The following is an 11,293-nucleotide window of genomic DNA, read 5'->3' as shown; positions in this document are numbered from 1 at the left end:
TAGAATTCATTGTCATTACTTAAAGATTTATTCACTTATTTGAAAGCTGGAGTTACACATAAAGAAGGAGAGGCAGAGAGAGAGAGAGAGAAGTCTTGCATCCATTGGTTCATTCCCCAGTTGGCTGTAATGGCTGAAGCTGCACCAACATGAAACCAGGAGCCAGGAGCTTCTTCCATGTCTCCTACATGGGTGCAGGGGCCCAAGGATGTGGGCCGTCCTCTACTGTATTACCAGGCCACAGCAGAGAGCTAGATCAGAAGTGGAGCAGCCAGGAATTGAACTGGTACCCATGTGGGACGCTGGCACTGCAGGTGGCCACTTTAACCACTAAACCACAAGCACCATCCCCCTTCATTTTTGTTAATTAAAGTCAATTAAGTTTTTAAAACTGCATTTGTTTAAATTTTAATAATATAAGAACAGATTTCTTGTATTTTCATGCACAATTCTAAGAACATAAGCCTACTTCCAACACTCTTTTCCCCTGCTCAACTCCTCCCTTTTGTTTCCTTTACTGTTTTAAATTTTTGCAAAAATGTAATTTCAGTGCACTTTGTAATCACAGGCTTAATGCATCACTAAACATAATGTCCAGTAAGTAAAAAATATCAACTTTTATCCTTTGATTATACACCCACATTGTTCTCTCTCTTCAGCAGTCTTTTATTTTGAAAATTAATGTAGAAGTGAACAAATTGCATGTAGTCAGCAGTACACAAGTAAATGCCTACCTTAGGATATCTGGGAAATTATACTTGCTTCTCTATTGTAATCATTGTAGACACTGTTCTATTGTGGTGCTCTCTTCAGCACCACAGCCATTCTGCAGCCATGAAAGGGGTAGTTGACACACTGTGATTACCTGGGCAGGTAAGCATAAATAATGGATCTCGGATAGTTAAAGCACAGATTTATCAACCAGAATATATAGGTTTAAGGTACAGAAATTAAGACATATGTAGACTGTAATTGCTTCAGGTACATGTGATTGGAGATACTGGGAGAAACACTGGACTTGTACATACAGGGGTTAGAAAAACATGGGGGAATAAAGAGGATGCAGTAAACCATAGTAAAAAGATAATTTACAGCCTTTTATGATTATGTTAGAATGAAACAATGAAAATCAATCATTATAGCTTATTAAGAATTATAATGAGAAACTGAAAGTATTAAAGCAAGAAGATAACAGCAATCCTTATGAAAAGCTGCAAAAAATTATAAGCAAATAAACAAGGATACAATGATTAAAAAAAACAATGTTAACAAGTTAATAAAACATTAGTAAAAGCTATTAAGGAAACAAAGAGAAAAGTCACACAAATAACCAGTTTCAGGAATTAAAACAGGACCATTCTTTTGTAGCCTTTACCAAGATACTAAGAGAAATCTGTGAAATTCTTAGGAGCAAAATTCTGACTAGAGAGATTAAAATCCACCACATTTTGAAAATCAAATTCCCAAAACACATATATAACACAAAATAGAAGAAGTCCTATATAAATCAAGTAAGTTGAATGACATTTTTAAAACTTCAACCAACCAACCAACCAAGGAAAAAGTTACATAATCGAAATTTCAGGTCAATCTTTGTAGGCATACTCCAAACTTCTAAGGAAGAAAGAACAAACGTATGTTTCCCAGATCTATGTAAATTGGAAATAAGCAGAGAATATTTCTTAAATTTCTCTTGGAAAACCAATATCACATTGATGATGATGGAAGTGGATCCGGATTTGAAAGAATTTTTAAAGCATCCCTTTTATAATCAGAGATATGAATATCCTAAGCAAGGTGTTATGATAATAAATTAAATCATGTATGAAAGCAATAGATCAATTACAAGCAAGAGAAAATAAAAAATACAGGAGTTGAAAGATTCCCAAATAGGTGAACATACAAAAAAAAAAAAATCACATGATCATTTTGAGTGAATGTTTAAACACACTTAATAGAATTAAGTTTCTATTAAAAAAAAACTTGCTATCAGTAAAAACAAACAAAAAGTAATGTCCTCAATCTGATCAAGATCAAAAGGAAACTAAAACAAATAACACATTTAAGCTTTGAGAGATTTTTCCTTGGAAGTAAGCCTAGAATAAGATGCCAACACTATTTTTTTTCAACTTCATAGTGGAGGGTTAATCATGTAAATAAGCAAAAAGAAAATATAAAGGGTAAAGATATATTTTGAAGGAATATATTGTTTATATAGATCATAATATTATATATATGTAGGATAACACTTTAACACAGTGATAAGTCATAAAATCTAAAATACAACTGATAAGTTTAATAAGATTACTGGGAAGATTAATATATAAAATCCGCTAATTATTCAGTACCAGCAAGAAACAGTTATCATATTTAAGAACAAGAGGCAGACTAGAAAACAAGTATCTGCAACAAAATGATTATTTAACATATGTTAACATCCTTAAGATTGATATAAAAAAACTCTCAAATGACCCAACAGAGAAATGAGTCAGAAATATGAAGAAAATGAAAAGGCCCAGAAGCCAATAAACACCATTAGACTTTAACTCATCTTAAGCAGGTCACTACAACTTTTAGGTAGGATAGGCGCAGGAAAACCCATGGGGAGGTAGGTGGCATGAAAGACCTTCCCACTGCAAGGAGGGTGGAGCACTAGAGGCTGCAGTTTGCGACCTGAACACAGGCCTCCCTGCCACTTCTCCCATCTGGAGTGGCCTGCAGTTATATAACTGATACCTAGAATGCTGATTCGTTGAGTCTTGGTTCAGGCATGCTGACGGCTATGCAAGCTGTCCAATCAGGCCCGGTGGTGTAAATGCTGCATAACTGCACAGGATCTTGACACCATATTAGTCCAGTTCCTATGGGGAGAAAGGGTCCGAGGAGGGGGCTTTGCTGCTGGGAGACTCCGAAAGGTGTCCCAGTGTACACTGTTCTCTGACCCTATTCAGCACAGGAAACCACACACTTAGGACTCTGGGAAATGGTGAGTGTGTGGGGTCGGGGTCTAGAGTGGGGGAAGGTGGAGCTAAGGCAGGATGCAGGGCTCCCAGAGGTGTCTGAGCAATGCTTGGCCCCATCTCACAGGTGGCACAGCACTTCCCTGGGTCTCTTTTGACAGACAAGGTGGGGCCTGGACTCGCACCTGGGACCCCCGGTGTCCTGCCCTTTCCCTGCTGACAGAGACTTCTGGGCCCAGAGTCATCCCTGGGCAGCTGTGTCTCCCCTGATTGTGCAGTTGGGACCGGGTGGCCACTACAGAGAAGCTGGGCTGTGTGTGGGGCTCAGGCAGGTGAGGAGCTGTCATTTATCGGTCCTCGCTTCCTCCTGTCTTCTCATGTGGAAGAGTGGCCTCAGTTCCATGACCTGACCTTTCTGTGTAACTGTCTAGGAAATATCCCATTATTTTTAATATATAATATTAAGTATAAACAGTGTAGATGATTTCTAAAATTTACAAGGAGGGGGAAACTTTGTTTAAATTTATTAAAATTTTTTCTGTGAGATTGTCAGGAAAGCTTCAGAGAAGTTCCGTTTTATTACACAAAAATAATTCATTTTTTACATCCATTTTCACACAGACATAAATAATGACTTTCTCTGAGTCTTTTAGTAAAGGAGTTAAAATAGTGATTTTATCATTTAATCTTTTCTATTTCTTTTTTCAAATATTGTTTATAGCCATTGTCTTTTCTCACTAAACTAGGTTGTTTTTTTTTTTTTTGCTTTATACTTGTTAAACTAGTTCCCTGAAGTATTAAGCTTTTTTTAATCATAATGTAAATTTAAAATGTTGTCTCAAAAACTAAAAAGACAATGAAGGAAAGAAGGTGGTAACGAGTAAGGATGGGTATACATTATTTCTTAGAATTCTATCTATAAACCTATTGAATCTGTTAAAAACTAAAAACTTACCTAAAAACTATCAATTTGACAATTTTTAAACAAAATTATGAAACACTGTAGATATCTTCAATTTTCACTATCATTCTATGAGATTTCAAAGAAATTCTATTTTCTCATCTTAAAATATATTAATGTATTAGGATTCATTATGGAATTACTCCCTTGAGGATTCTTATTTAATATATTGTTTTAAAAGAAAATATAATGATTACCAAAAAAGAAAAATCATTATTATTTTTGATAAAATAGGAAGAGTCTTTAAAGATCATTACTCAAAACATTAAGAGACCTAAAATACAGCATTGTATCTTAAAATGCAAGTGACACAGGACCCTTCAAGGTTTTCAAATATGCATTGCTATTTCATATTTCCCAGTAAATCAGCAAATAATTTTAAGCATATATATGTATTAGCTTCTAAAATTCTTTTGGGAAATAGATGTAGTTACTTATTACATATTTCAAGTAAATAGCAAACATACTCGAAAAATATCTTGAAAAAATTCATGCAACTCATGAATAAGTATACAAAGAAATTTTGCACCATAACAAAAAAGCAAGTATTTATTTTCCAACATTAATTTTCCACAAATTATAATCTTTAACTTAAGAGGGATTGCTATATTGATAGAATGATGGCCTACATTCAGGATGCCTGATTCTTAATAGAATTTTCACTGCTACAAATTACCTGCATGACTTTGAACAACTCACTTTACTTCTCCGGGCATTAGCACTTAGCGTACTTTTGTGCAAAATGAGGTTTGTGTAAGATTATTTACGCTCAATATAGACTTCAAGGATTTCCAAAGAGGTGTTTTCATGTATCAATCACAATTTAAATCAAAGATTACATTCTTATATACCCATATATTTTGAACTTTTGCTAGAACTAATATAAAAGAACTCACACATTCAAATTTATAAATACCACTTTCAACATTTGGGGATAATTAATGCATTAACATTTGATGCTAAGTTGATTTTGGTGCAACCGACTTTTCTTAACAGGTCCAGAAATTTATACTGCTTGCAATATATACCTGATTAAAATGGTTAGGTTTGTACAAATCTGTTTTAATGCAAGTAATGCTTGTGTTTCCACATAAAATTAAGAGTAAAGGTATCATGTGAGCAGGTGCTATCCTAATGACTCAACTGACAAACTTGTCAAACTTAATAGTTATCGTTTTGATTTGCATTTCCCTGATGGCTAGTGATCCTGAGCATTTTTTTTTTTCATGTGTCTTTTGGCCAATTGAATTTCCTCTCCCAAAAAATATCTGTTCAGGTCTGTTGCCCATTTCTTGACTAAGTTGTTTGTTTTGTGTATGATTAGTTACTTTACCTATTTATAGATTCTGGGGTTTAATCCTTTGTCAGTTTCATAGTTTGCAAATAATTTCCCCTATTATATTGGTTGCCTCTTCACATTGCTGAGTGTTTCTTTTGCAGTGCAAAAGATTCTCAGTTTGATGTAACCCCACTTGTTAATTTTGGCTTTGATTGCCTGTGCTTCTGGACTCTTTGCCAAGAAGTCTTTCCCTATATCAGTATCTTGTAGCATTTCCCAATGTCCTTTAGGAAAATGCAAGTCAAAACCACAAGGAGGTTTCACCTCACCCCCATTAGAATGGTCCTCATACAGAAATCAATAAACAACAAATGCTGGCGAGGATGTGGGGAGGAGGATCCCACTGTTGAAGGGATTATAAACTTGTATTGCAACTGTAGAAGACAATATGGAAATATCTCAGAAGGCTGAACATAGACCTGCCATATAACCCAGCCATCCCACTCCTTGGAATTAATCCTAAAGAAATGAAATTAGCATATGAAATGGTGTTGTGTATCCCTACATTCATCTCAGCTCAATTTACAATAGTTAAAATTTGGAATCTATACAGATGTCTATCAACTAAGGACTGGATAAAGAAATTATGATATATATACACTCAGAATACTACACAGTGATAAAAATTAAATCCTTTCATTTGCAATAAAATGGATACAACTGGAAACCATTGTACTTAGTGAAATAAGCCAATCACCAAAAAGCAAATGCCATAGGGTCTCTCTGATCTTTGGTAACTAATAGAGTACTAAATGTAATCTACAGGAGCAAAACTGACACTGACATTTTAGGATGCATTGATTTTGAATAGCCTTTGCCTTGCCATTTGAACAACAATATGGTTTCTTTTTCCTTTTCTCTTCATACTAATCGGTGAACTCTATTTAGGGCAGGGTTAATTATCTGAACAACTAATCTCTATAAAAAATTGGAAAAGAAAAGGGAGGAGAAAGAAGGGAGGGAGTGTGGGTGGGAGGGAGGTGGGGGAGAGAACTTTCTTGTTCCCAAATCAACATAAATTAAATCCATGAAGTTATATTGCTTAAACAAATTAAATTTACATTTTAAATTTTAAAATAAGTTTAAAAAATCTAATAAGCATTTTCCTATATCATCTTTGTGATAGAGTTGATGCTGCTTTTAATTTGTGGTTGATTCCTCTCTGACAAACTAAATGAGTTTAATGTGGCAGTAGAATAGAATTACTAAAGTAACATTAATAATGAAGTTTATTTTAGCAGAGTTTGATATGAAGAGATCAGAGTCATTTGTAAAATGGCATTGTCCAATATCTCATCATATAAATTCACATTTAATAGTATTTTTTCATGTGCCTGTTGGCCATTTGAATTTACTCTTCAAAAATTCCCTTTTAAGTCCTTTGCCCATTTCTGAACTGGATTATTTATTTAGTTGTTACCAAATGTATTCTTTTTTAAGATTCATTTATTTATTTGAATTCAGAATTACAGAGAGGCAGAGAGCAAGATAGAGAGGTTTTCAATCCATTGGTTCACTCCCCAAATGGACTCAATGGCTGGAAAGGCCCTATCTGAAGCCAGGAGACAGGAGAGGCTTCTGGGTCTCCCACGTGGAGGCAGGGGTCCAAGCACTTTAACCATCTTCCACTGCTTTCTTAGACCACTTTCAGAGAGCTGGATTGAAAGTGCAGCAGCTGGGGCTTGAACCAGTGCCATATGATTGCTAATACTAAATGTGGTGGATTTATCCACTATCCCACAGCACTGGCCCCTGTTGTTGAATTTCTTGAGCACATTATAGATTCTTGATATTAACCCTTTATCAGTTGCACCATTTTAAATATTTCCCCCCATTCTCTCAGTTGCCTCATCACTTTGTTCAGTGTTTCCTTTGCAGTTAAGAAGCTTCTTAGCTTTGTGTAATACAATCTATTTTTTCATTGATTGCCTATGCTTCTAGGGTCTTACCCAAAAAGTATTCATATACCCCCAATGACTTGCAGTGTTTCCTTAGTATTCTCATCTAGTAATTTGATGGTACCAGGTAGTAGATTTTGATCCTGGCTCCTGGCTTCAGATTGGCACAGCTCCTGCTGGTGTGGCTATTTGGGGAGTGAACCAGTGGATAGAAGACCTTTCTCTCTCTCTGCCTCTGCTTCTCTGTAACTCTGCCTTTCAAATAAAATAAATATTCAGAAAGAATAAATACCTTTTTTAAAAAATGATTTACTTATTTATTTTAAAGGCAGAGTTACAGAGAGGAAGAGGTAGTGACAGAGAGAGAGAGAGAGGTCTTCCATGCACTGGTTTACTCCCCAAATGGCTGCAGCAGTTGAAGCTGAGCCGATCTGAAGCCAGGAGTGAGAAACTTCTTCCAGGTCTCCAATGCAAATGCAGGGGCCCAAGGATTTGGACCATCTTCTGCTGTTTGCCCAGGCCATAGCAGAGAGCTAGATTGGAAGTGGAGCAGGCAGGACTGGAAGTGGTGCCCATTTGGGATGCCACCACTACAGGTGGCAGCTTTACCTGCTATGCCACAGCACTGGCCCTGGATGAAAACATTTTAATGTATAATAAAGCAGTTAACATTTTCTCATTAATTCAACATCTTTGCATGATTAAGTACATCCTCTTTTTTAACAATTTGTTTATTTACTTGAGAAGCAGTTACAGAGAGGGAGAGACATAGAGAGGTCTTACATTAACTAGTTCATTCCCAAAATGGCCACAAATGCTGGAGCTGGACTGATCTTAATGTAGGATCCAGAAGATTCTTCCACCTCTCCCATGTGGGTTCAGGGGCCCAAAACCTTGAGTCATCTTCTATTAATTTCCCAAGCCATAGCAGAGAGCTATGGCAAATGAATAGGAGTATCAGGGACATGAATAGGCCCCCATATGGAATGCTGGCACTGCAGCACCAGTTCCAGGGAGAATTCTCTTGCCAACTAGAGATGTCACATCATTGTGGTGTTCGTTTCCTTAATAGTTTGCCAAACTCTTTAACAAGCAATAATGAGGACACAGCTAGGATTTCATAAAGGCTTGCAATAAAATAAAACTTGTTTTTTACTTTAAAAAAGGAAGTTCTCATTTGTTCAAATGCAATATTTAATTTGTCAAATGCAGAAAATTTTAAATTTAACATTTCCTAAAATATGAAAATATTGCACAGTCCTAAGTATTGTGCCATCCTTAAGTTTTCCTTTATTTCCAGTATTTTTTCTGTTTTTTTTTTCTCAAACTCCACTTGTAACAAACATTCATTCTAGAATTCAAATATCTGAAAAATCAATAATCTCCTATGTGTACCTGCATTTCACTAGAAAAAAGAACTTCAAGCCAAAATAAATTAGAAATACTGAATCTCAAATATGACTATTTCTAAATATATAATCCTTTAAGAATGTAATCACACTTGATCTTAGCCAAAGGTTCTCCTTGATAGGTGACAACTAACTGAGCACCAAAATGGAAACCTGTTAAAGTGAAATGAACACTATGAGAAATGGTGATTTGATCAGCCCTCACCCTGACTGTTGATGAGCAACTTGATATGTTATCCCTCTTAGTATTTTTTTTTTGTTTGTTCTACTTAACACTTTTGGTTGAATACTGTAATCAATACACAATTATTCTTAAGTGCTGAAACTTAACTGAAAAGTGATCGCTGTTAAATATAAGAGTGGGAATAAGATAGGGAAGAGATGTGCAATTTGGGACATGCTCAAGCTGACTTACCTCAAACGGTAGAGTTAGAAACATACCAGGGGATTCCAATTCAATCCCATCAAGGTGGCATGTACCAATGCCATCTCACTAGTCCCAGTAATCAATTTCTGTTCACAATTGATCATAATGGTAGGACTAAGAACCAAAGGGATCACATAAACAAGTCTAGTGTCTGCAAATACTAGCTGATAGAGTAAAAAAGGGAGAGAATGATCCAACATGGGAAGTGAGATACACAGCAGAACCATAGAATGGCAGATGTCCTAAACAGCACTCTGGCCTCAGAATCAGCCCTTAAGGCATGGAGATCTGGCTGAAAAGCCCATGAGAGTATTTCTGGCATGGAAAGCCAAGACACTCTGGGAAAAAAAAAAAAAAAAAACTAAATGAAAGATCTCTGCGAGTGAGATCCTAGTGGAAAGAATGGGTCATCAAAGAAGGAGGTACCTTTCTCTGAAGGGAGGAGAGAACTTCCACTTTGACCATGGCCTTGTCTAAATATGATCAGAGTTGATGAACTCAGGGGGCTTCCATAGCCTTGGCAGCTCATGACAAGAGCCTAGGGTGATTACTGATGCCATAAACAGGAGTGTCAATTTGTTAAGTCAACAACAGGAGTCACTGTGAACTTACTCCTCATGTAGGATCTTTGTCCTTAGTGTGCTGTACATTGAGATTTAATGCTATAACTAGTACTCAAACAGTATTTTTCACTTTATGTTTCTGTGTGGGAGCAAACTGTTGAAATCTTTACTTAATGTATGCTAAACTGATCTTCTGTATATAAAAAGAATTGAAAATGGAAAAAAAGAATGTAATCACTGTAACTATTTAGTAATTCATCCATTAGCCTTGCATTTCATGTGTTTATCAGATATGTATCACATTGTGAGGATCTGGCCTGCTGCTTCTCCACTGATTGACCTCCCTAAAATATATTTGTAACATTACAGAAATTTAAAATCTTCATAGTGAATAATTGTACATAACAAATTTATATGACTTGGTGTTATAATGGCAAGTGTCCTAAATATTAACTAAAAATAAAATCTAATATGTTATAAATCATCTCATGCTTTGCAAAAAATCAATTCTAAGAAACATGTATGTTAAAACAATATGTGCAGGACTGAAATATTGCCTATAATTGATGTCAAAATAACTTTCTAATTGTTACACAGAGAAGACAGATGTGACAAATTGATGTTTGCCATTTTCTGCTTCTTCAAGGATGGATCTGCTCAAGAAGTTACCATCTCCTTTACATTGGCAAAAGCACATTTTGTTGCCATTAATTTTAAATCCTCATTTGCTTTGTAAGTTAAACATTCTATAGAATTAAAGCTCATGACCACTTCTAATAAGAGCTACATTCTTCCATGTGTCAGTTTTTTTGTGTGTAAAGACCTATTTCATTCTCTGAGTATATTATGATCATTATATAGTAAAATATCATCTAAACTAATAAAAAGTTAGTCTGAAAAGAAAAAAATACTTCCTATAAAAATTGAACATTTTAGAATAACAGTGAATCTGAATGTCAAAACTGACAAATCAGATATGAATCAAGCAATACAGTAGATGGAAAATGTATTAAATTTAAAGGAGTTGATACCCAGGTTACTTGTCAAATACCTTCAAGTATTTGATCTTTAAAATACTTCAAAGTGAAAAATTGCAAGTGGTTTATCATATAAGAGACTACATAAGCACAAAAATAAAAATGTTCCAGTTAAATATAAGCAATGAGTTTTATATTTTAATATTTAAGCATATAATATAAAAAGTATAATAAAGTATAATAAAAGTATAATGAAAGTATAATAAAGAAAATGCACAAGTCATACTTAGCCACATATTAAATAGAACTATCATTTATTTACTGGATCTTTGCCTATAGAATACATGGAAGAACAAAACTGGATTTCCTCTCATTCAACTTTTTCCACCTGACAATTACAGAGTGCAGCATAAAAGTGATACGCAAGTATTTTCTGGAACAGGAAAACTCATTAAAATTATGCTTCTTTCACAGAAGTGTACATACTTAGAAGACATCTTTTTGCACTGGTAGATTGCAGATAATCCTATTATGGCAACATGTCTAATTGGCCCCATGATATGCAGCAACCAAAGGAAAAAAGGAAAAACTGGACAAGGAGAAGTTACACACTTTTCTACATTAGGGTCTAAAAAATAGCTTTCAAAACACAAAAGATGTTTCAAGAACCCAATTTATTTATAGATCAGTCATGAATGATTTCTTCCCCAGTTATCCACTGTTTAGTGCAATGGTGCAAGCAGTTTTGCTCACCACAGT

Source organism: Oryctolagus cuniculus, chromosome Y (genome assembly GCF_051225735.1).
Source record: "Oryctolagus cuniculus isolate XC-2025 breed Fujian yellow rabbit chromosome Y, ASM5122573v1, whole genome shotgun sequence".
Lineage (NCBI taxonomy): Eukaryota > Metazoa > Chordata > Mammalia > Lagomorpha > Leporidae > Oryctolagus > Oryctolagus cuniculus.
This window is presented reverse-complemented; position numbering follows the sequence as displayed.